The sequence below is a fragment of the Xenia sp. Carnegie-2017 genome, unplaced genomic scaffold (genome assembly GCF_021976095.1).
Source record: "Xenia sp. Carnegie-2017 unplaced genomic scaffold, XeniaSp_v1 HiC_scaffold_16, whole genome shotgun sequence".
NCBI lineage: Eukaryota > Metazoa > Cnidaria > Anthozoa > Malacalcyonacea > Xeniidae > Xenia > Xenia sp. Carnegie-2017.
This window is the reverse complement of record NW_025813469.1, coordinates 6,274,859-6,297,257: the sequence shown is the minus strand read 5'-3', so window position 1 is coordinate 6,297,257 and position 22,399 is coordinate 6,274,859. Positions and strand designations below refer to the sequence as shown.

At 36.1% G+C, this 22,399-nt stretch overlaps 2 long non-coding RNA genes across 2 annotated transcripts; both read right to left on the bottom strand.

Moving 5' to 3' along the window:
* Positions 1–544: 544 nt before the first annotated feature.
* On the bottom strand, positions 545–17,364 carry LOC124437715. Its single transcript, XR_006945821.1, has 6 exons — positions 17,256–17,364; positions 17,128–17,161; positions 17,009–17,048; positions 13,895–14,039; positions 10,798–10,892; positions 545–632 (listed from the first exon to the last, which is right to left on the bottom strand). It is a non-coding gene; the product is annotated as an uncharacterized LOC124437715 (long non-coding RNA).
* A 1,682-nt stretch (positions 17,365–19,046) lies between these two features.
* Positions 19,047–19,666, bottom strand: LOC124437718. The gene is made up of 2 exons (XR_006945824.1): positions 19,620–19,666; positions 19,047–19,379 (listed from the first exon to the last, which is right to left on the bottom strand). It is a non-coding gene; the product is annotated as an uncharacterized LOC124437718 (long non-coding RNA).
* Between the last annotated feature and the right edge of the window lie 2,733 nt (positions 19,667–22,399).

Genomic DNA, 22,399 nt, shown 5'->3' with positions numbered 1-22,399 from the left:
ACATAATTTATCCATAGAATTATAGCAAAGTTAAGATGGACAGACAAGAGTTATTAAAGCTATAAAACTTAAATTCAATATATCGTATAAAGTACCACAAATCCCGAGCATTTCTCGTATCGAAAGGATTCTAAACTAAAGATGAAAATTAAGATGAGAAATCTTGAAAAATTGAAACTAAAGAGTTTCTCAACAAAAAAAATGTTAAAAATACCTGTACTAACACTAGAATCTTCAATGTCTATGCTCTAAAATAATAGTCATTAAAACGACAATTTCAAAAAACATAAAAAAACTAAGCATTTGTAACATTGGTGAAAGATACAGGATGAACATGAAACCTTCTCAGAAGACGATGGAACGAGACCATAAATATTTGATGTGAAACTTCTTGCTAACAACGTTCGCGTAATCCGTTATCATACCATGAAAACTAACTTCTGATTTGGGCGACGCTTTACTAGCAACCTCCTCAACGTCTTCAGGACAACTAACGTCAACTGAACTGGTGTCACAAGGCTCAAATGACAATGACCAACCACTAGCCATACCTAACATGTTACCACCAGAGATCTTTCTTGGGTAGATCAAGGTTTTAGGAACTTCAAACAAGGGTTGTGCTGAGCTGAGACCTAAAATAGAACAAATATGGATACATGATAAAGTGGAGAACAAGAATAGAGGTTATAGTAGACACAATACGTATGGTCATTGGTGTTTCACAGGGGTATACATTACAGGATAACAATGCATCCAATTAGTCTAAGCAACTAGGTACATTTAAGCAATCCATCTTTCCGATGGTAAACACACGTGTCAAAAAAACAGGGGCGGATCTAGACCGATGCAACCGATGCGAATGCATCGGTCAAAATATTTAGATATTAAAATCTGCGAGTTTGCATTTTAATGAAATAAACAGCAAATATTATTTTCGAATTATTTAAAACGCACATTTGACAGTGATATATTGTTTAGTTAACTTATAGATTTAGCAGTTTTAAGCTAAAATTTGTTCTAGAAATAACATTTGTGTTCTCCGATAATTTTGTCGTATTCCATGACACAAATAGCGAAAGAAAAGTCGATAAAATTTAGCGAAATTTTGTCGTGAATACATAATTAGTAAGTAATTTAATAGTATTCTGCCAGCACGTCACGGTAGATGGAAGAGGCATCGCCACGTCACAGTAGATTTGCGATGCATCGGTCGATGCATCGGTCCCGAGTCCTTTCCGCGTGAAATCTACTGTGACATCAGCAAAACCATTGTTTTAGGGCCTCACGTCACGGTAGATTTTGCCGCTGAGCGATGCATTTTCCATAATTTTGTGATTGTGGGCACATGGCACCGATGCATTCAACTTTGAACTTCAAAGTTGAATGCATTGTTATTTGATCACTTGATATAACTCGCAATCATCGATCGAAGTCATGGCTGTCGAGAATATCAAACACGATCTGTGTACTCTGCTTCGAGAAGAGAAGTCATTTGATATTAATGGAGTGCGTCGAACCTATGAAACGAGAGCTGCTACTTTTATTTCAAAATCCTCTCCTTGGAATCCCTTTCAAAGGGTAAAATGGGAGAGATATGTCAAGTGAAATGTTAATACCTAAGCACTTGACAGTTCATTGGCAAAGTGGAGAACTAAGAGCTTTAAAGTAAGTAAATTTACCTTTATGCTTGCATGTTTTAAATGTAAATAGTGTACTCATTTCAGACTCAGAGTGTAGTCGTGTAGATAACGACGAACAATCATCAAAAAATATACACGATGTCATATTACTTATGCAGCACTTATACTTGTATTCATATGTAATATAATACAAACTGTAATATGCAGGGTTAGGTGCGATTTTAGTTGCATTTTAGTTTATGTATTGTATGGATTACATTAAAAATGTGAGTGTGAAAGATCCGTTTCTGCCCTTCGTCGAATGAAAACTTGGTTACGTAGCACAATGATCAACGAAAGGTTAAATGGATTAGCCCAAATGCATATTAATGATGATATTAAGTGTGATGTCGAAGAAGTGATTAATACCTTTGCTAGACAAAACCCAACGAGGATGCAATTTCTTGATATCCTGGAGGATAAAGAAACAGATGCTTGACGATGAGCTCCATGAGAAATTCTTAATGCTGATAAACAACCTACATTTTCTTTGAGAGTTATCTTGTTTTAAGCCGTTATTGAGAGGACGAAGACCACGTTTAAACATTGATTTTCTTAAACATTTCATCTTTGCTGTGGTTGGAAGAAGACGATCTTTCAACATTGCTTTTATAATTGCTGTCATCTTTGCTGCCGTTAGAAGAAGACCATCTTTGAACATTGCTTTCATTAAACTTTTCATCTTTTTTACCGTTGGAAGACCACTATTGAACATTGCTTTTATCAATGCTGTTATCTAACAAAAGACGGCTCATGTTATTTTTTCGATAAAATTTACGCTTAAGATTTTTCTATCACCTTTCCCAAATCGCTGGAAAATGTTTCTCGGATAGTGAAAATTCAAAAATTTTCTGGGGGAGCATGCCCCCAGACCCCCCTAGCGGTGGCTCGCGCCTTCGGCGCTCGCAATGCATCGGTCAGCTAAGGAGCTGGATCCGCGCCTGCAAAAAAACGTAATCAAATTACAAAATTCGTGCAATCAAATGGTCGGACATAGTATTGTTTTCGTAGAAGAGAGCCAATAAAATAAAAAGATTCTCTTCGGGCATTTGTAAATATTATTTTAGAAATACAGATCGAATAATTATAAAGGCAAAAGGTGTAAGAGTGAATAAAAACCATTTCGTGTCAAATCAAAGGAAAGCTTGAATATGACATGCAATATACAGGCATTAAGTTATAGTGAAAACTAAAAAAACATTTTTACGTTGTCACGGTTATTACGAGTGCCGTAACAAAGTGTTGATGAGTTTCATATGCATTTGTCAAAACTAGCTTAAGAAGACAAGCAGCATTCCAAAAATATATGATTGAAAACTTGCTCAGCGCATTTACAAGCACCAATTTCAGAGCTCGCTCTGTCACAAATTAATTGAGAATCTGAGCATGTGTTGTTAACACGACAAACTCTCCAAGCTCATGGTAACGAACAACTGGATGTACTAGTACCCAATTTGGAGTAATTAGTTCGCTCAGTCAAAAGTTTTAACACAAATCATCTGCGCATGCGCAGTCTGCTTGAGCATGCGCAGTCAACTTCACAAGCTACTGAAGTTCATGGTAATGCAACAACAACCTGCATCTACTAGCACCAATTTTGAAGTAAATAGCATGCTTAGTAACAATTTAATAGAGAAATCATCTGCGCTTGCGCTCGAGCATGCGCAGTCCTCTCGAGTAGTTGTCCATAGTCATGACAACGACCAACTATACGTATTTGCACTACATTTGTGTCAATTAACTCACTTAGTCGCAAATTATCAAAGAAATCATCTGCGCATGCGCAGTAACGATAACAATCATCCCACAACTTTCGTACGCCTTTAAATTTTGGTTTATATATATAAAGCTAAAACTTTATATAGTAGATGTCAACTAGCAGTGGAAGCTGGGTGCGATATAGTATGCAGTGGCTTAGGGGCCCACACTTCGGTGGCGACCGCACTCTCCCTGCGTACCCTGAGCAAAGCCTATCACAGGTGATCTCAGGGTCTGATGGGCGGAAGCTTGCAATTGGCATTTCCCAAGTAGGATAGCGTGGAGGGGCCGAAATCTCCTACCGAAACGTTAACATGCGGCGTTCTAGTGCCTTGAGCTTAAGGAGGTATCGGGAAGCATGGACCGAAAACGGGGTTTTTTTGCTTTCGAATTTTGTCTTTTTGTTTTCCTCTCATAAAAAAAACCACGCAATGTTTCAATTAACTTCTTATGACCCTGTCTTTATCGGACACTTATAATTAAAGACAACCTTAAACATGTTTTATACCATTTTCATCGCTTTATATCTTTCTGATTTAACTCTCCCATTTACTGTTTCTCATGCATCACGAGCAAACCATCCATATGCTTCATGGCAAACAAACAAAGATTATGTGGTTCCCTTAGTTAACATGCGACGCTCTAGTGCTCAACTATCACGGGTATCGGGAGGCATGGACCAAAACAGGATTTTTGTTTTCAAAATTTGTCTTTTTCTTTACAAGAATTCTTCTCATAAAAGAAACTAGAACGTCCAAGGATACTTCAAAGGTTCAAACAACTTCTGCCTTTTGAATTATAATTTAAACAAACTCTAAAATGTTTATACGTTTTTACTTTTACCTTTACAATGTAACTTTTCATAACTCTCTCGTGATGAACGCGAGCCTCCTTATACAATATGACTCTTTCATCATGAACGAAAGCATCCATGGGCTTCATGGAAAAAAGGGATTATGTGCTATGTTATAATAGTTTCTACAAAGATAAGATTTAATAAGCTAAGATATTTGAAAATAAATATATTTGAGTTATTATGGAAATAACAAGTCGAGAATTGATTGATCATACCCATTCCAATTGGTCTGGAACAACCATTACATTTATAATTTTGGCCATCTAACCCTTTTTCCCGGGCTATATTGTTAATTAACGACAGTAACTTCATACATCGTTCTTGCTGAACATCTTCAGGTGAAGTTGGATCACCAATAATCTATTAAGTATAAGAACATAATTTATCCATACAATTATAGCAAAGTTACGATGGACAGATAAGAGATATTAAAGCTATAAAACTTAAATTCAATATATCGTATAAAGTACCACAAATCCCGAGCATTTCTCCTATCGAAAGGATTCTAAACTAAAGATGAAAATTTAGATGAGAAATCTTGAAAAATTGAAACTAGAGAGATTTTCAACAAAAAAAATGTTAAAAGTACCTGTACTACCACTAGATTCTTCAATGTCTATGCTCTAAAATAATAGTCATTAAAACGACAATTTCAAAAAACATAAAAAAACTAAGCATTTGTAACATAGATGTAAGATACAGGATGAACATGAAACCTTCTCAGAAGACGATGGAACGAGACCATAAATATTTGATGTGAACTTCTTGCTAACAACGTTCGCGTAATCCGTTATCATACCATGAAAACTAACTTCTGATTTGGGCGACGCTTTACTAGCAACCTCCTCAACGTCTTCAGGACAACTAACGTCAACTGAACTGGTGTAACAAGGCTCACGCTACTGTCATTAATTGTTTTTAAGACAAGAAAAACGACAACAAAATCACCTTCTATAATATTATATTAATAATAATAATGGACTCCGTCGATTTCGACGTATGAGGGTTCCACAAAGTGGAACATTCTGGTTACTTAAATTATAGTGAAGGCAGCTGACCAGACTACAATCACTCGTACGTTTCAAGCAACTACAACCCTGATATCAACGTGACACACAGTGTGACAAGGCTGCAACATTGCAGATGCAGATACAGTCCATCCGAGGACATAGTTTCCTCTACCAAATTTCCCTCACATGGCTTTGGTCAACCCGAGCTAGGTTTACAGACACATTGCCAGATGTGCCACGAGCCGGGATTGAACCCGCGCCGTCTGGCTTACAGTTCACGCATTTAACCATTCAGCCACCCGCACCGTCCCCAATATTATACTGACGGAAAAAGACGTGTTCAACTATCTACGTCACAAGTATCAATATGGCGTCTTAAAAAATTCGCAAATAGTACCCGACTTTGGAGACAAAATTAAGCAACTTATATTTATCTGTTTAAGTCCAGCGACATTTCATAGTTCTTCAAATAATCCAAATTTTCAATTAAGCTAATAAAAAATGGGGGGCTATAATTCTTGATATAACCACTTTAAGGTGGTCTTTAATTATAAGTTTCAGATAAAGACAGGGTCATAAGAAGGTAATTGAAACATTGCGTGGTTTTTTTATGAGAGGAAAACAAAAAGACAAAATTCGAAAGCAAAAAAACCCCGTTTTCGGTCCATGCTTCCCGATACCTCCTTAAGCTCAAGGCACTAGAACGCCGCATGTTAATGTTTCGGTAGGAGATTTCGGCCCCTCCACGCTATCCTACTTGGGAGATGCCAATAGCAAGCTTCCGCCCATCAGACCCTGAGATCACCTGCGATAGGCTTTGCTCAGGGTACGCAGGGAGAGTGCGGTCGCCACCGAAGTGTGGGCCCCTAAGCCACTGCATACTATATCGCACCCAGCTTCCACTGCTAGTTGACATCTACTATATGAAGTTTTAGCTTTATATATATATACCAAAATTTAAAGGTGTGCGAAAGTTGTTGGATGATTGTTATCGTTACTGCGCATGCGCAGATGATTTCTTTGATAATTTGCGACTAAGTGAGTTAATTGACACAAATGTAGTGCAAATACGTATAGTTGGTCGTTTTCATGACTATGGACAACTACTCGAGTGGACTGCGCATGCTCGAGTGCATGCGCAGATGATTTCTCTATTAAATTATTACTTAGCATGCTATTTACTTCAAAATTGGTGCTAGTAGATGCAGGTTGTTGTTGCCATGACCATGAACTTGAGTAGCTTGTGAAGTTGACTGCGCATGCTCAAGCAGACTGCGCATGCGCAGATGATTTGTGTTAAAACTTGTGACTGAGCGAGCTAATTACTCCAAAGTCGGTACTAGTACATCCAGTTGGTCGTTACCATGAGTTTGGAGAGTTTGTCGTGTTGACAACACATGCTCAGATTCTCAATTAATTTGTGAAAGAGCGAGCTCTGAAATTGGTGCTTGTAAATGCGCTGAGCAAGTTTTCAATCATATATTTTTGGAATGCTGTTTGTCTTCTTAAGCTAGTTTTGACAAATGCATATGAAACTCATCAACACTTTGTTACGGCACTCTTAATATCCGTGACAACGTAAAAATGTTTTTTTATTATTCTCTATAACTTAATGCCTACATATTAAATGTCATATTCAAGCTTTCCTTTGATTTGACGCGAAATGGTTTTTATTCACTCTTACACCTTTTGCCTTTATAATTATTCGATCTGTATTTCTAAAATAATATTTACAAATGCCCGAAGAGAATCTTTTTATTTTATTGGCTCTCTTCTACGAAAACAATACTATGTCCGACCAGTTGATTGCACGAATTATGTAATTTGATCACGTTTTTTTGACACGTGTGTTTACCATCGGAAAGATGCATTGCTTAAATAAACCTAGTTGCTTAGACTAATTGGATGCATTGTTATCCTGTAATGTATAGCCCTGTGAAACACCAATGACCATACGTATTGTGTCTACTATAACCTCTACTCTTGTTCTCCACTTCATCATGTATCCATATTTGTTCTATTTTAGGTCTCAGCTCAAAACAACCCTTGTTTGAAGTTCCTAAAACCTTGATCTACCCAAGAAAGTTACATGTTAGGTATGGCTAGTGGTTGGTCATCGTCATTTGAGCCTTGTGACACCAGTTCAGATGACGTTAACAAGTTAGGTATGGCTAGTGGTTGGTCATCGTCATTTGAGCCTTGTGACACCAGTTCAGTTGACGTTAGTTGTCCTGAAGACGTTGAGGAGGTTGCTAGCAAAGCGTCCCCAAATCAGAAGTTAGTTTTCATGGTATGATAACGGATTACGCGAACGTTGTTAGCAAGAAGTTCACATCAAATATTTATGGTCTTGTTCCATCGTCTTCTGAGAAGGTTTCATGTTCATCCTGTATCTTTCACCAATGTTACAAATGCTTAGTTTTTTTATGTTTTTTGAAATTGCCGTTTTAATGACTATTATTTTAGAGCATAGACATTGAAGATTCTAGTGGTAGTATAGGTATTTTTAACATTTTTTTTGTTGAAAAACTCTCTAGTTTCAATTTTTCAAGATTTCTCATCTTAATTTTCATCTTTAGTTTAGAATCCTTTCGATACGAGAAATGCTCGGGATTTGTGGTACTTTATACGATATATTGAATTTAAGTTTTATAGCTTTAATAACTCTTATTTGTCCATCTTAACTTTGCTATAATTCTATGGATAAATTATGTTTTTATACTTAATAGATTATTGGTGATCCTACTTCACCTGAAGATGTTCAGCAAGAACGACGTATGAAGTTACTGTCGTTAATTAACAATATAGCCCGGGAAAAAGGGTTAGATGGCTAAAATTATAAATGTGATGGTTGTTCCAGACCAATTGGAATGGGTATGATCAATCAATTCTCGACTTGTTATTTCCATAATAACTCAAATATATTTATTTTCAAACATCTTAGCTTATTAAATCTTATCTTTGTAGAAACTATTATAACATAGCACATAATCCCTTTTTTCCATGAAGCCCACGGATGCTTTCGTTCATGATGAAAGAGTCATATTGTATAAGGAGGCTGGCGTTCATCACGAGAGAGTTATGAAAAAGTTACATTGTAAAAGGTAAAAAGTAAAAAACGTATAAACATTCTTAGAGTTTGTTTAAATTATAATTCAAAAAGGCAGAAGTTGTTTGAACCTTTGAAGTATCCTTGGACGTTCTAGTTTCTTTTATGAGAAGAATTCTTGTAAAGAAAAAGACAAATTTTGAAAACAAAAAAATCCCGTTTTTGGTCTGTGCCTCCAGATACCTGTGATCGTTGAGCACTAGAGCGTCGCATGTTAACTAAGGGAACCACATAATCCTTGTTTGTTTGCCATGAAGCATATGGATGGTTTGCTCGTGATGCATGAGAAACAGTAAATGGGAGAGTTAAATCAGAAAGATATAAAGCGATGAAAATGGTATAAAACATGTTTAAGGTTGTCTTTAATTATAAGTGTCAGATAAAGACAGGGTCATAAGAAGTTAATTGAAACATTGCGTGGTTTTTTTTATGAGAGGAAAACAAAAAGACAAAATTCGAAAGCAAAAAAACCCCGTTTTCGGTCCATGCTTCCCGATACCTCCTTAAGCTCAAGGCACTAGAACGCCGCATGTTAACGTTTCGGTAGGAGATTTCGGCCCCTCCACGCTATCCTACTTGGGAGATAGCGTGGAGGGGACGAAATCAATCCATCTTTCCTGTTTTTCATCGGAAAGATGGATTGATTAAATGTACCTAGTTGCTTAGACCAATTGGATGCATTGTTATCCTGTAATGTATTATCCTGTGAAACACCAATGACCATACGTATTGTGTCTACTATAACCTCTATTCTTGTTCTCCACTTCATCATGTATCCATATTTGTTCTATTTTAGGTCTCAGCTCAACACAACCCTTGTTTGAAGTTCCTAAACCTTGATCTACCCAAGAAAGATCTCTGGTGGTAACACCTTTTAAAAAAACGTGATCAAATTACAAAATTCGTGCAATCAAATGGTCGGACATAGTATTGTTTTCGTAGAGAGCCAATTAAATAAAAGATTCTCTTCGGGCATTTGTAAATATTATTTTAGAAATACAGATCGAATAATTATAAAGGCAAAGGTGTAAGAGTGAATAAAAACCATTTCGCGTCAAATCAAAGGACAGCTTGAATATGACATGCAATATACAGGCATTAAGTTATAGATAAAAAAAAAAAAACATTTTTACGTTGTCACGGATATTACGAGTGCCGTAACAAAGTGTTGATGAGTTTCATATGCATTTGTCAAAACTAGCTTAAGAAGACAAATAGCATTCCAAAAATATATGATTGAAAACTTGCTCAGCGCATTTACAAGCACCAATTTCAGAGCTCGCTCTATCACAAATTAATTGAGAATATGAGCATGTGTTGTCAACACGTCAAACTCTCCAAGCTCATAGTAACGACCAACTGGATGCACTAGTACCGATTTTGGAGTAATTAGCTCGCTCAGTCACAAGTTTTAACACAAATCATCTGCGCATGCGCAGTCTACTTGAGCATGCGCAGTCAACTTCACAAGCTACTCAAGTTCATGGTCATGGCAACAACAACCTGCATCTACTAGCACCAATTTTGAAGTAAATAGCATGCTAAGTAATAATTTAATAGAGAAATCATCTGCGCATGCACTCGAGCATGCGCAGTCCACTCCAGTAGTTGTCCATAGTCATGACAACGACCAACTATACGTATTTGCACTACATTTGTGTCAATTAACTCACTTAGTCGCAAATTATCAAAGAAATCATCTGCGCATGCGCAGTAACGTTAACAATTATCCCACAACTTTCGTACGCCTTTAAATTTTGGTATATATATATATAAAGCTAAAACTTCATATAGTAGATGTCAACTAGCAGTGGCTGGGTGGCGACCGCACCTGCGTACCCTGAGCAAAGCTTATCAGTGGGTGGGTGATGAGTTCTGGATATGGCGTTCTAGTGCCCGAGAAAACGGGGTTTTTTTGCTTTCGAATTTTGTCTTTTTGTTTTCCTCTCATAAAAAAAACCACGCAATGTTTCAATTAACTTCTTATGACCCTGTCTTTATCTGACACTTATAATTAAAAACAACCTTAAACATGTTTCATACCATTTTCATCGCTTTATATCTTTCTGATTTAACTCTCCCATTTACTGTTTCTCATGCATCACGAGCAAACCATCCATATGCTTCATGGCAAACAAACAAGGATTATGTGGTTCCCTTAGTTAACATGCGACGCTCTAGTGCTCAACGATCACAGGTATCTGGAGGCACAGACCAAAAACGGGATTTTTTTGTTTTCAAAATTTGTCTTTTTCTTTACAAGAATTCTTCTCATAAAAGAAACTAGAACGTCCAAGGAAACTTCAAAGATTCAAACAAATTCTGCCTTTTTGAATTATAATTTAAACAAACTCTAAGAATGTTTATACGTTTTTTACTTTTTACCTTTTACAATGTAACTTTTTCATAACTCTCTCGTAATGAACGCGAGCCTCCTTGTACAATATGGCTCTTTCATCATGAACGAAAGCATCCATGGGCTTTATGGAAAAAAGGGATTATGTGCTATGTTATAATAGTTTCTACAAAAATAAGATTTAATAAGCTAAGATATTTGAAAATAAATATATTTGAGTTATTATGGAAATAACAAGTCGAGAATTGATTGATCATACCCATTCCAATTGGTCTGGAACAACCATTACATTTATAATTTTGGCCATCTAACCCTTTTTCCCGGGCTATATTGTTAATTAACGACAGTAACTTCATACGTCGTTCTTGCTGAACATCTTCAGGTGAAGTAGGATCACCAATAATCTATTAAGTATAAAAACATAATTCATCCATAGAATTATAGCAAAGTTACGATGGACAGATAAGAGTTATTAAAGCTATAAAACTTAAATTCAACATATCGTATAAAGTACCACAAATCCCGAGCATTTCTCGTATCGAAAAGATTCTAAACTAAAGATAAAATTAAGATGAGAAATCTTGAAAAATTGAAACTAGAGAGTTTTTCAACAAATAAGATGTTAAAAATACCTGTACTACCACTAGATTCTTCAATGTCTATGCTCTAAAATAATAGTCATTAAAACGACAATTTCAAAAAACATAAAAAAACTAAGCATTTGTAATATTGCTGAAAGATACAGGATGAACATGAAACTTTCTCAGAAGGCGATGGAACGAGACCATAAATATTTGATGTGAACTTCTTGCTAACAACGTTCGCGTAATCCATTATAATACCATGAAAACTAACTTCTGATTTGGGCGACGATTTATTAGCAACCCATTTAACGTCTTCAGGACAACTAACGTCAACTGAACTGGTGTCACAAGGCTCAAATGACGATGACCAACCACTAGCCATATCTAACATTTTACCACCAGAGATCTTTCTTGGGTAGATCCAGGTTTTAGGAACTTCAAACAAGGATTGTGTTGAGCTGAGACCTAAAATAGAACAAATATGGATACATGATGAAGTGGAGAACAAGAATAGAGGTTATAGTAGACACAATACGTATGGTCATTGGTGTTTCACAGGGGTATACATTACAGGATAACAATGCATCCAATTAGTCTAAGCAACTAGGTACATTTAAGCAATCCATCTTTCCGATGGTAAACACACGTGTCAAAAAAACGTGATCAAATTACAAAATTCGTGCAATCAAATGGTCGGACATAGTATTGTTTTCGTAGAAGAGAGCCAATAAAATAAAAAGATTCTCTTCGGGCATTTGTAAATATTATTTTAGAAATACAGATCGAATAATTATAAAGGCAAAAGGTGTAAGAGTGAATAAAAACCATTTCGCGTCAAATCAAAGGAAAGCTTGAATATGACATGCAATATACAGGCATTAAGTTATAGAGAAAAATAAAAAAACATTTTTACGTTGTCACGGATATTACGAGTGCCGTAACAAAGTGTTGATGAGTTTCATATGCATTTGTCAAAACTAGCTTAAGAAGACAAACAGCATTCCAAAAATATATGATTGAAAACTTGCTCATCGCATTTACAAGCACCAATTTCAGAGCTCGCTCTGTCAGAAATTAATTGAGAATCTGAGCATGTGTTGTCAACACGACATACTCTCCAAGCTCATGGTAACGACCAACTGGATGTACTAGTACCGACCTTGGAGTAATTAGTTCGCTCAGTCATAAGTTTTAACACAAATCATCTGCGCATGCGCAGTCTGCTTGAGCATGCGCAGTCAACTTCACAAGCTACTCAAGTCCATGGTCATGTCAACAACAACCTGCATCTACTAGCACCAATTTTGAAGTAAATAGCATGCTTAGTAACAATTTAATAGAGAAATCATCTGCACATGCGCTCGAGCATGCGCAGTCTACTCGAGTAGTTGTCCATAGTCATGAAAACGACCAACTATACGTATTTGCACTACATTTGTGTCAATTAACTCACTTAGTCGCAAATTATCAAAGAAATCATCTGCGCATGCGCAGTAACGATAACAATCATCCCACAACTTTCGTACGCCTTTACATTTTGGTATATATATATAAAGCTAAAACTTCATATAGTATATGTCAACTAGCAGTGGAAGCTGGGTGCGATATAGTATGCAGTGGCTTAGGGGCCCACACTTCGGTGGCGACCGCACTCTCCCTGCGTACCCTGAGCAAAGCCTATCGCAGGTGATCTCAGGGTCTGATGGGCGGAAGCTTGCTATTGGCATCTCCCAAGTAGGATAGCGTGGAGGGGCCGAAATCTCCTACCGAAACGTTAACATGCGGCGTTCTAGTGCCTTGAGCTTAAGGAGGTATCGGGAAGCATGGAACGAAAACGGGTTTTTTTTGCTTTCGAATTTTGTCTTTTTGTTTTCCTCTCATAAAAAAAACCACGCAATGCTTCAATTAACTTCTTATGACCCTGTCTTTATCTGACACTTATAATTAAAGACAACCTTAAACATGTTTTATACCATTTCCATCGCTTTATATCTTTCTGATTTAACTCTCCCATTTACTGTTTCTCATGCATCCCGAGCAAACCAACCATATGCTTCATGGCAAACATACAAGGATTATGTGGTTCCCTTAGTTAACATGCAACGCTCTAGTGCTCAACTATCACGGGTATCGGGAGGCACAGACCAAAAACGGGATTTTTTTGTTTTCAAAATTTGTCTTTTTCTTTACAAGAATTCTTCTCATAAAAGAAACTAGAACGTCCAAGGATACTTCAAAGGTTCAAACAACTTCTGCCTTTTTGAATTATAATTTAAACAAACTCTAAGAATGTTTATACCTTTTTACTTTTTACCTTTACAATGTAACTTTTCATAACTCTCTCGTGATGAACGCGAGCCTCCTTATACAATATGACCCTTTCATCATGAACGAAAGCATCCATGGGCTTCATGGAAAAAAGGGATTATGTGCTATGTTATAATAGTTTCTACAAAGATAAGATTTAATAAGCTAAGATATTTGAAAATAAATATATTTGAGTTATTATTGAAATAACAAGTCGAGAATTGATTGATCATACCCATTCCAATTGGTCTGGAACAACCATTACATTTATAATTTTGGCCATCTAACCCTTTTTCCCGGGCTATATTGTTAATTAACGACAGTAACTTCATACGTCGTTCTTGCTGAACATCTTCAGGTGAAATAGGATCACCAATAATCTATTAAGTATAAAAACATAATTTATCCATACAATTATAGCAAAGTTACGATGGACAGAAAAGAGTTATTAAAGCTATAAAACTTAAATTCAATATATCGTATAAAGTACCACAAATCCCGAATATTTCTCGTATCGAAAGGATTCTAAACTAAAGATGAAAATTAAGATGAGAAATCTTGAAAAATTGAAACTAGACAGTTTTTCAACAAAAAAAATGTTAAAAATACCTATACTACCACTAGAATCTTCAATGTCTATGCTCTAAAATAATAGTCATTAAAACGACAATTTCAAAAAACATAAAAAAACTAAACATTTGTAACATTGGTGAAAGATACAGGATGAACATGAAACCTTCTCAGAAGACGATGGAACGAGACCATAAATATTTGATGTGAACTTCTAGCTAACAACGTTCGCGTAATCCGTTATCATACCATAAAAACTAACTTCTGATTAGGGCGACGCTTTACTAGCAACCTCCTCAACGTCTTCAGGATAACCAACTTCAACTGAACTGGTGTCACAAGGCTCAAATGACGATGACCAACCACTAGCCATACCTAACATGCAACTTTCTTGGGTAGATCAAGGTTTTAGGAACTTCAAACAAGGGTTGTGTTGAGCTGAGACCTAAAATAGAACAAATATGGATACATGATGAAGTGGAGAACAAGAATAGAGGTTATAGTAGACACAATACGTATGGTCATTGGTGTTTCACAGGGCTATACATTACAGGATAACAATGGATCCAATTAGTCTAAGCAACTTGGTACATTTAAGCAATCCATCTTTCCGATGGTAAACACACGTGTCAAAAAAACGTGATCAAATTACAAAATTCGTGCAATCAAATGGTCGGACATAGTATTGTTTTCGTAGAAGAGAGCCAATAAAATAAAAAGATTCTCTTCGGGCATTTGTAAATATTATTTTAGAAATACAGATCGAATAATTATAAAGGCAAAAGGTGTAAGAGTGAATAAAAACCATTTCGCGTCAAATCAAAGGAAAGCTTGAATATGACATGCAATATACAGGCATTAAGTTATAGAGAAAAATAAAAAAACATTTTTACGTTGTCACGGTTATTACGAGTGCCGTAACAAAGTGTTGATGAGTTTCATATGCATTTGTCAAAACTAGCTTAAGAAGACAAACAGCATTCCAAAAATATATGATTGAAAACTTGCTCAGCGCATTTACAAGCACCAATTTTAGAGCTCGCTCTGTCACAAATTAATTGAGAATCTGAGCATGTGTTGTCAACACGACAAACTCTCAAGCTCATGGTAACGACCAACTGGATGTACTAGTACCGACTTTGGAGTAATTAGCTCGCTCAGTCACAAGTTTTAACACAAATCATCTGCGCATACGCAGTCTGCTTGAGCATGCGCAGTCAACTTCACAAGCTACTCAAGTCCATGGTCATGGCAACAACAACCTGCATCTACTAGCACCAATTTTGAAGTAAATAGCATGCTTAGTAACAATTTAATAGAGAAATCATCTGCGCATACGCTCCAGTATGCGCAGTCCACTCGAGTATTTATTCATAGTCATGACAATGATCAACTATACGTATTTGCACTACATTTGTGTCAATTAACTCACTTAGTCACAAATTATCAAAGAAATCATCTGCGCATGCGCAGTAACGATAACAATCATCCCACAACTTTTGTACGCCTTTAAATTTTGGTATATATATATAAAGCTAAAACTTCATATAGTAGATGTCAACTAGCAGTGGAAGCTGGGTGCGATATAGTATGCAGTGGCTTAGGGGCCCACACTTCGGTGGCGACCGCACTCTCCCTGCGTACCCTGAGCAAAGCCTATCACAGGTGATCTCAGGGTCTGATGGGCGGAAGCTTGGTATTGGCATCTCCCAAGTAGGATAGCGTGGAGGGGCCGAAATCTCCTACCGAAACGTTAACATGCGGCGTTCTAGTGCCTTGAGCTTAAGGAGGTATCGGGAAGCATGGACCGAAAACGGGGTTTTTTTGCTTTCGAATTTTGTCTTTTTGTTTTCCTCTCATAAAAAAAACCACGCAATGCTTCAATTAACTTCTTATGACCCTGTCTTTATCTGACACTTATAATTAAAGACAACCTTAAACATGTTTTATACCATTTCCATCGCTTTATATCTTTCTGATTTAACTCTCCCATTTACTGTTTCTCATGCATCACGAGCAAACCATCCATATGCTTCATGGCAAACAAACAAGGATTATGTGGTTCCCTTAGTTAACATGCGACGCTTTAGTGCTCAACTACCACGGGTATCGGGAGGCACGGACCGAAAACGGGATTTTTTTGTTTTCAAAATTTGTCTTTTTCTTTACAAGAATTCTTCTCATAAAAGAAACTAGAACGTCCAAGGATACTTCAAAGGTTCAAACAACTTCTGCCTTTTTGAATTATAATTTAAACAAACTCTAAGAATGTTTATACCTTTTTTACTTTTTACCTTTTACAATGTAACTTTTTCATAACTCTCTCGTGATGAACGCGAGCCTCCTTATACAATATGACTCTTTCATCATGAACGAAAGCATCCATGGGCTTCATGGAAAAAAGGGATTATGTGCTATGTTATAATAGTTTCTACAAAGATAAGATTTAATAAGCTAAGATATTTGAAAATAAATATATTTGAGTTATTATGGAAATAAAAAGTCGAGAATTGATTGATCATACCTATTCCAGTTGGTCTGGAACAGCCATTACATTTATAATTTTGCCCATCTAACCCTTTTTCCCGGGCTATATTGTTAATTAACGACAGTAACTTCATACGTCGTTCTTGCTGAACATCTTCAGGTGAAGTAGGATCACCAATAATCTATTAAGTATAAAAACATAATTTATCCATAGAATTATAGCAAAGTTACGATGGACAGATAAGATTTATTAAAACTATAAAACTTAAATTCAACATATCGTATAAAGTACCACAAATCCCGAGCATTTCTCGTATCGAAAGGATTCTAAACTAAAGATAAAATTAAGATGAGAAATCTTGAAAAATTGAAACTAGAGAGTTTTTTAACAAAAAATAATGTTAAAAATACCAGTACTACCACTAGATTTTTCAATGTCTATGCTCTAAAATAATAGTCATTAAAACGACAATTTCAAAAAACCTAAAAAAAACTAAGCATTTGTAATATTGGTGAAAGATACAGGATGAACATGAAACCTTCTCAGAAGACGATGGAACGAGACCATAAATATTTGATGTGAACTTCTTGCTAACAACGTTCGCGTAATCCGTTATCATACCATGAAAACTAACTTCTGATTTGGGTGACGATTTATTAGCAACCCATTTAACGTCTTCAGGACAACTAACGTCAACTGAACTGGTGTCACAAGGCTCAAATGACGATGACCAACCACTAGCCATACCTAACATGTTACCACCAGAGATCTTTCTTGGGTAGATCAAGGTTTTAGGAACTTCAAACAAGGGTTGTGTTGAGCTGAGAGCTAAAATAGAACAAATATGGATACATGATGAAGTGGAGAACAAGAATAGAGGTTATAGTAGACACAATACGTATGGTCATTGGTGTTTCACAGGGGTATACATTACAGGATAACAATGGATCCAATTAGTCTAAGCAACTAGGTACATTTAAGAAATCCATCTTTCCGATGGTAAACACACGTGTCAAAAAAATGTGATCAAATTACAAAATTCGTGCAAACAAATGGTCGGACATAGTATTGTTTTCGTAGAAGAGAGCCAATAAAATAAAAAGATTCTCTTCGGGCATTTGTAAATGTTATTTTAGAAATACAGATCGAATAATTATAAAGGCAAAAGGTGTAAGAGTGAATAAAAACCATTTCGCGTCAAATCAAAGGAAAGCTTGAATATGACATGCAATATACAGGCATTAAGTTATAGAGAAAATAAAAACATTTTACGTTGTCACGGATATTACGAGTGCCGTAACAAAGTGTTGATGAGTTTCATATGCATTTGTCAAAACTAGCTTAAGGAGACAAACAGCATTCCAAAAATATATGATTGAAAACTTGCTCAGCGCATTTACAAGCACCAATTTTAGAGCTTGCTCTGTCACAAATTAATTGAGAATCTGAGCATGTGTTGTCAACACGACAAACTCTCCAAGCTCATGGTAACGACCAACTGGATGTACTAGTACCGACTTTGGAGTAATTAGCTCGCTCAGTCACAAGTTTTAACACAAATCATCTGCGCATGCGCAGTCTGCCTGAGCATGCGCAGTCAACTTCACAAGCTACTCAAGTTCATGGTCATGGCAACAACAACCTGCATCTACTAGCACCAATTTTGAAGTAAATAGCATGCTTAGTAACAATTTAAAAGAGAAATCATCTGTGCATGCGCTCGAGCATGCGCAGTCCACTAGAATAGTTGTCCATAGTCATGATAACGACCAACTATATGTACTTGCACTACATTTGTGTCCAAGAAATTATGTCGCTCAGCTGAGCTGGAGAAACTTCTCGATGTGAATAATAAAAAATGCGAACTCCTTGCTCAAAGATGGCTTTCGGAGGTATGCGCGCAAATAGTGATGATTTTTACAATGCAAATCAAAAATATAGTTGAAACATTAAGTTGATTCATGTTTATGAAATATTCCATGTATTTTCTTTCTGTGTATTCTTTTCACTTTGATAAAAAACCATTTACACCAAAGTGTTAAGCGTACAAAAGCACCTGCACAAACATCTACTTGATGTCACGTGACAATTTGTTAATTAATGACTCTTATTTTTAAACAACTGCATCATTTTTCAACAAATGCGCAAGAAAATATGGTTATTGCGACTAAGAAGTCCGTTACACCAACAGTAAACACTGAAGTCTCAATGACTTGGACGATACAGAACGAGTGTTCGAAAATTTCCAGCAAAAATTTTTTTGCTATGTTTTGGAACTTGATTAAAAACGCAATTTTTTCCTCCAAAGTAAAGATTTTAAAAATCGTGGTTAAATGAACGAATATGTTTTGTTATTCAACTCAAGTTACAAATGATTTACACCAACAACGCTACAAATTCTGTTGCGTAAAGGTTACAAACGGATCATTGGGACACAATATCCTATTTGTACAATAAATATTAGCTCGCGCGATAAGTCTGATCGCAAGTATACCTCGATGGTAAGTCATTCCTGTAAGCTCGTCCACCATCTTCTTACGATGCCATCCAAAATATCATCATTGCTGACGTACTTTTGAATCAAATCGCATTCCTCGTGATTTTTATCCTCAAGTCCTTGTATATTACCGCTGACCATCAACGTCTTTGTGTTTCGCAGGCACTACAATATTAAATATGCTGCTTTACTATTTGCTGACATGGATTTTTTAGAAGTTTGAAACTGTAAATGTTTTCATCATCTGCGACGTGAACGTCCATGAATAACAATAAAAATTTATTGCATTTTGAAAGGTCCCGTGTCCAGTTCCTCTCCCTCTAGTTGCTAAGCTCTGCCACCCTCTCTCCTTCTGCTTTCTAATAGTGCTCAATCTCTCTCCCTCGTAAAAATAGACGGACAAACCTGTCTAGAAACTAGTGAAAATCTTGCCAAACGTGAATCGAGTTCCTACCCGAAATGTTTGAAAGATAAAATTTCTGCGACAATTCCGCTTTCCTTTGCCATGTCGCAGTCGAGTTTCGTGCTGCATAGAATAACAGACATTGCCTGATTTAAAATAAATTCACCATAAGACAAAATGAAAATGTTTTAAAGAATCTCGGTTCTTTCATAAAAAAATAATGTTTCACGAAACACTTTTTTTGAAGACGGGGGGTGGGGATAGGTAGTAAAGCATTTTGGGGAACTTAGATAAAGCTATTCGTAGTTTTAATTACTTTCCAATCTCACAGTTAATTTTTAACACCTCAGACCATAACACATCCTCTAGGTTTAATGTTTATATAAAGTGATCAATAAGCGTGTTACAACTCAAATACATAACATGGCATAAATGAGGTAAAGTTAGAGAGCAACATCCAACTGGAGGATGATGCCACTCCAGAAACTTCGTTTGAAAAGTTGCCTTTAAAAAAACACGACGAATATGTCAACTGAAATAAAAATTACGTAATGTTGCACTGAGGAGTCACTAGAGGGTGAACAAAGTACTCAATTATATTAAGGGGTGCGGGTAAAGACGGAAGTATGGGGGTAAAGGAAACAGAACCCGTCGAGGTTTAATATCGCCACGCTACCACATAAATTTTTTCACTTTGGGGAATTTTATGAATATATTATTGACGTGTTTATTGCATTCATTAGCGAAGTAAATTGACCAATCAAAAACGACTCAATAAATGTTTGACATATGATATTCAAGAAAGTTCGGCTGTTTTAAAAATTATATCAATTCCTTTCTTTTTTTCACAAAACTCTCAAAAATGACTTAAATGTTTGTGACGTGACGGTATGCGCAAAAAACTCTTTTGAGACAATCACTATTTTTCACATTAAACATAACTCTGATATTAAACTGTTGAAAACACAGATGAAGTCAGACCAGCTAGAATGAGTAATTTTATAAACTCAATACAATTACCTTTTCTGAAGCAAAGACTATATCACACAATGCGAGAAGGGAAAGACCAAATCCAGCTATTGGACCGTTTACCGCAGCGATCAAAGGTTTAGGACACGTGAAAAGAAGTCATAGGTCGTATTTATTGCAGGTCTACACCACAATCTGATCTAACTCATAAATACTATAATTCACACAATTAGCTGGCAAACACTATATTTCATGCACCTCACACTCAAAAACTATAGTTTATGCACATAACTCCAAAGATTACATTTCACACACCTAAGTACCAATAATTAAATACAATAGGTTTTTATGAGATGACTTTTATCACAATATCTTTTTAGACGTATTCCTGACGCTAGCAAACGTGAAAATCAAGTTGTTGGTGATTATATCTGTTAAATATGATTGAAGAAAAACATCGAGCCAAGAATCATCTAAAGATATAGAAACAGAACATAAACTTACCACATCGCTTTCAATTTCATTGATAATGGCTTCTCCACCAAATTTCAATGAACGAATTTTGACCTTGCCTAAATGCAAAAGGAGCAATGTTGCAAAGGAAGCAAAAGGAGAAATGTCCGACGTTAATATATCTCACATTCCAAATATATTTTTCACGTTTTTCAGCCAAAGCCGCGTGTCGCTTTTCACGACACACTTTACTGGAACGGAATCGCAACCTTCAATGCAACAAGCCCCTAGCCAGCATATAATTACTAGAGAAAGCATGGTTTTTACAGATGTAAAAAATTGACAAAAAAATTGACACATGTTTGAATGATAAAATTTCTGCGACAATTCCGCGTTCCTTTGCCATGTCGCAGTCGAGTTTCGTGCTACATAGAATAACAGACAAGGCCTGATTTAAAGGAAATTCACCGTTAGACAAAATGAATATTTTATTAAAGCATCTCGGTTCTTTTATAAAATAACAATTATGTTTCACGATACACTATTTTTAGGAGGGGAGAGCGGGTAGGGATAGGGAGTAAAGAATTTTGGGGAACTTAGATAAAGCTATTCGTAGTTTTAATTACTTTTCAACCTCACAGTTAATTTTTAACACCTCAGAACATAACACATCCTATCAGGTTCAAGAAAAGAAAACATTTTAATGTTTATATAAAGTGATCAATAGGCCGAGGATACAACTCAAATACATAACATGGCAAAATATGACCTAGTGCTCTGGCCTCCGTTTAATATAAACAAGTCACGTGTACCTGTGAATGACCAAATAAATGAGGTAAATTTAGAGAGCAACATCCAACTGGAGGATGACCCCACTCCACAAACTTCGTTTGAAAAGTTGCCTTTAAAAAAACACGACGAATATGTCAACTGAAATAAAAATTACGTAATGTTGTACTGAGGAGTCACTAGGGGGTGAACAAAGTACTCTATCACATTAAGGGGTGTGGGTAAAGGAAACTGAACCCGTCGAGGTTTAAAATCGCCAAATAAATTTTTTCACTTTGGGGATTTTCGTCTGAATGTATTATTGACGTGTTTATTGCATTCATTGGCGAAGTAAATTGACCAATCAAAAACGACTCAATAAATGTTTGACATATGATATTCAACAAAGTTCGACTGTTTTAAAAATTATATCAATTCCTTTCTTTTTTCCACAAAAATCTCAAAAATGACTTAAGTGTTAGTGACGTGACGGTACGCGCAAAAAAACTCTTTTGAGACAATCACTAATTTCCATATTATATATAACTCTGATATGAAACAGTTTAAAACACAGATGAAGTCAGACTAGTTA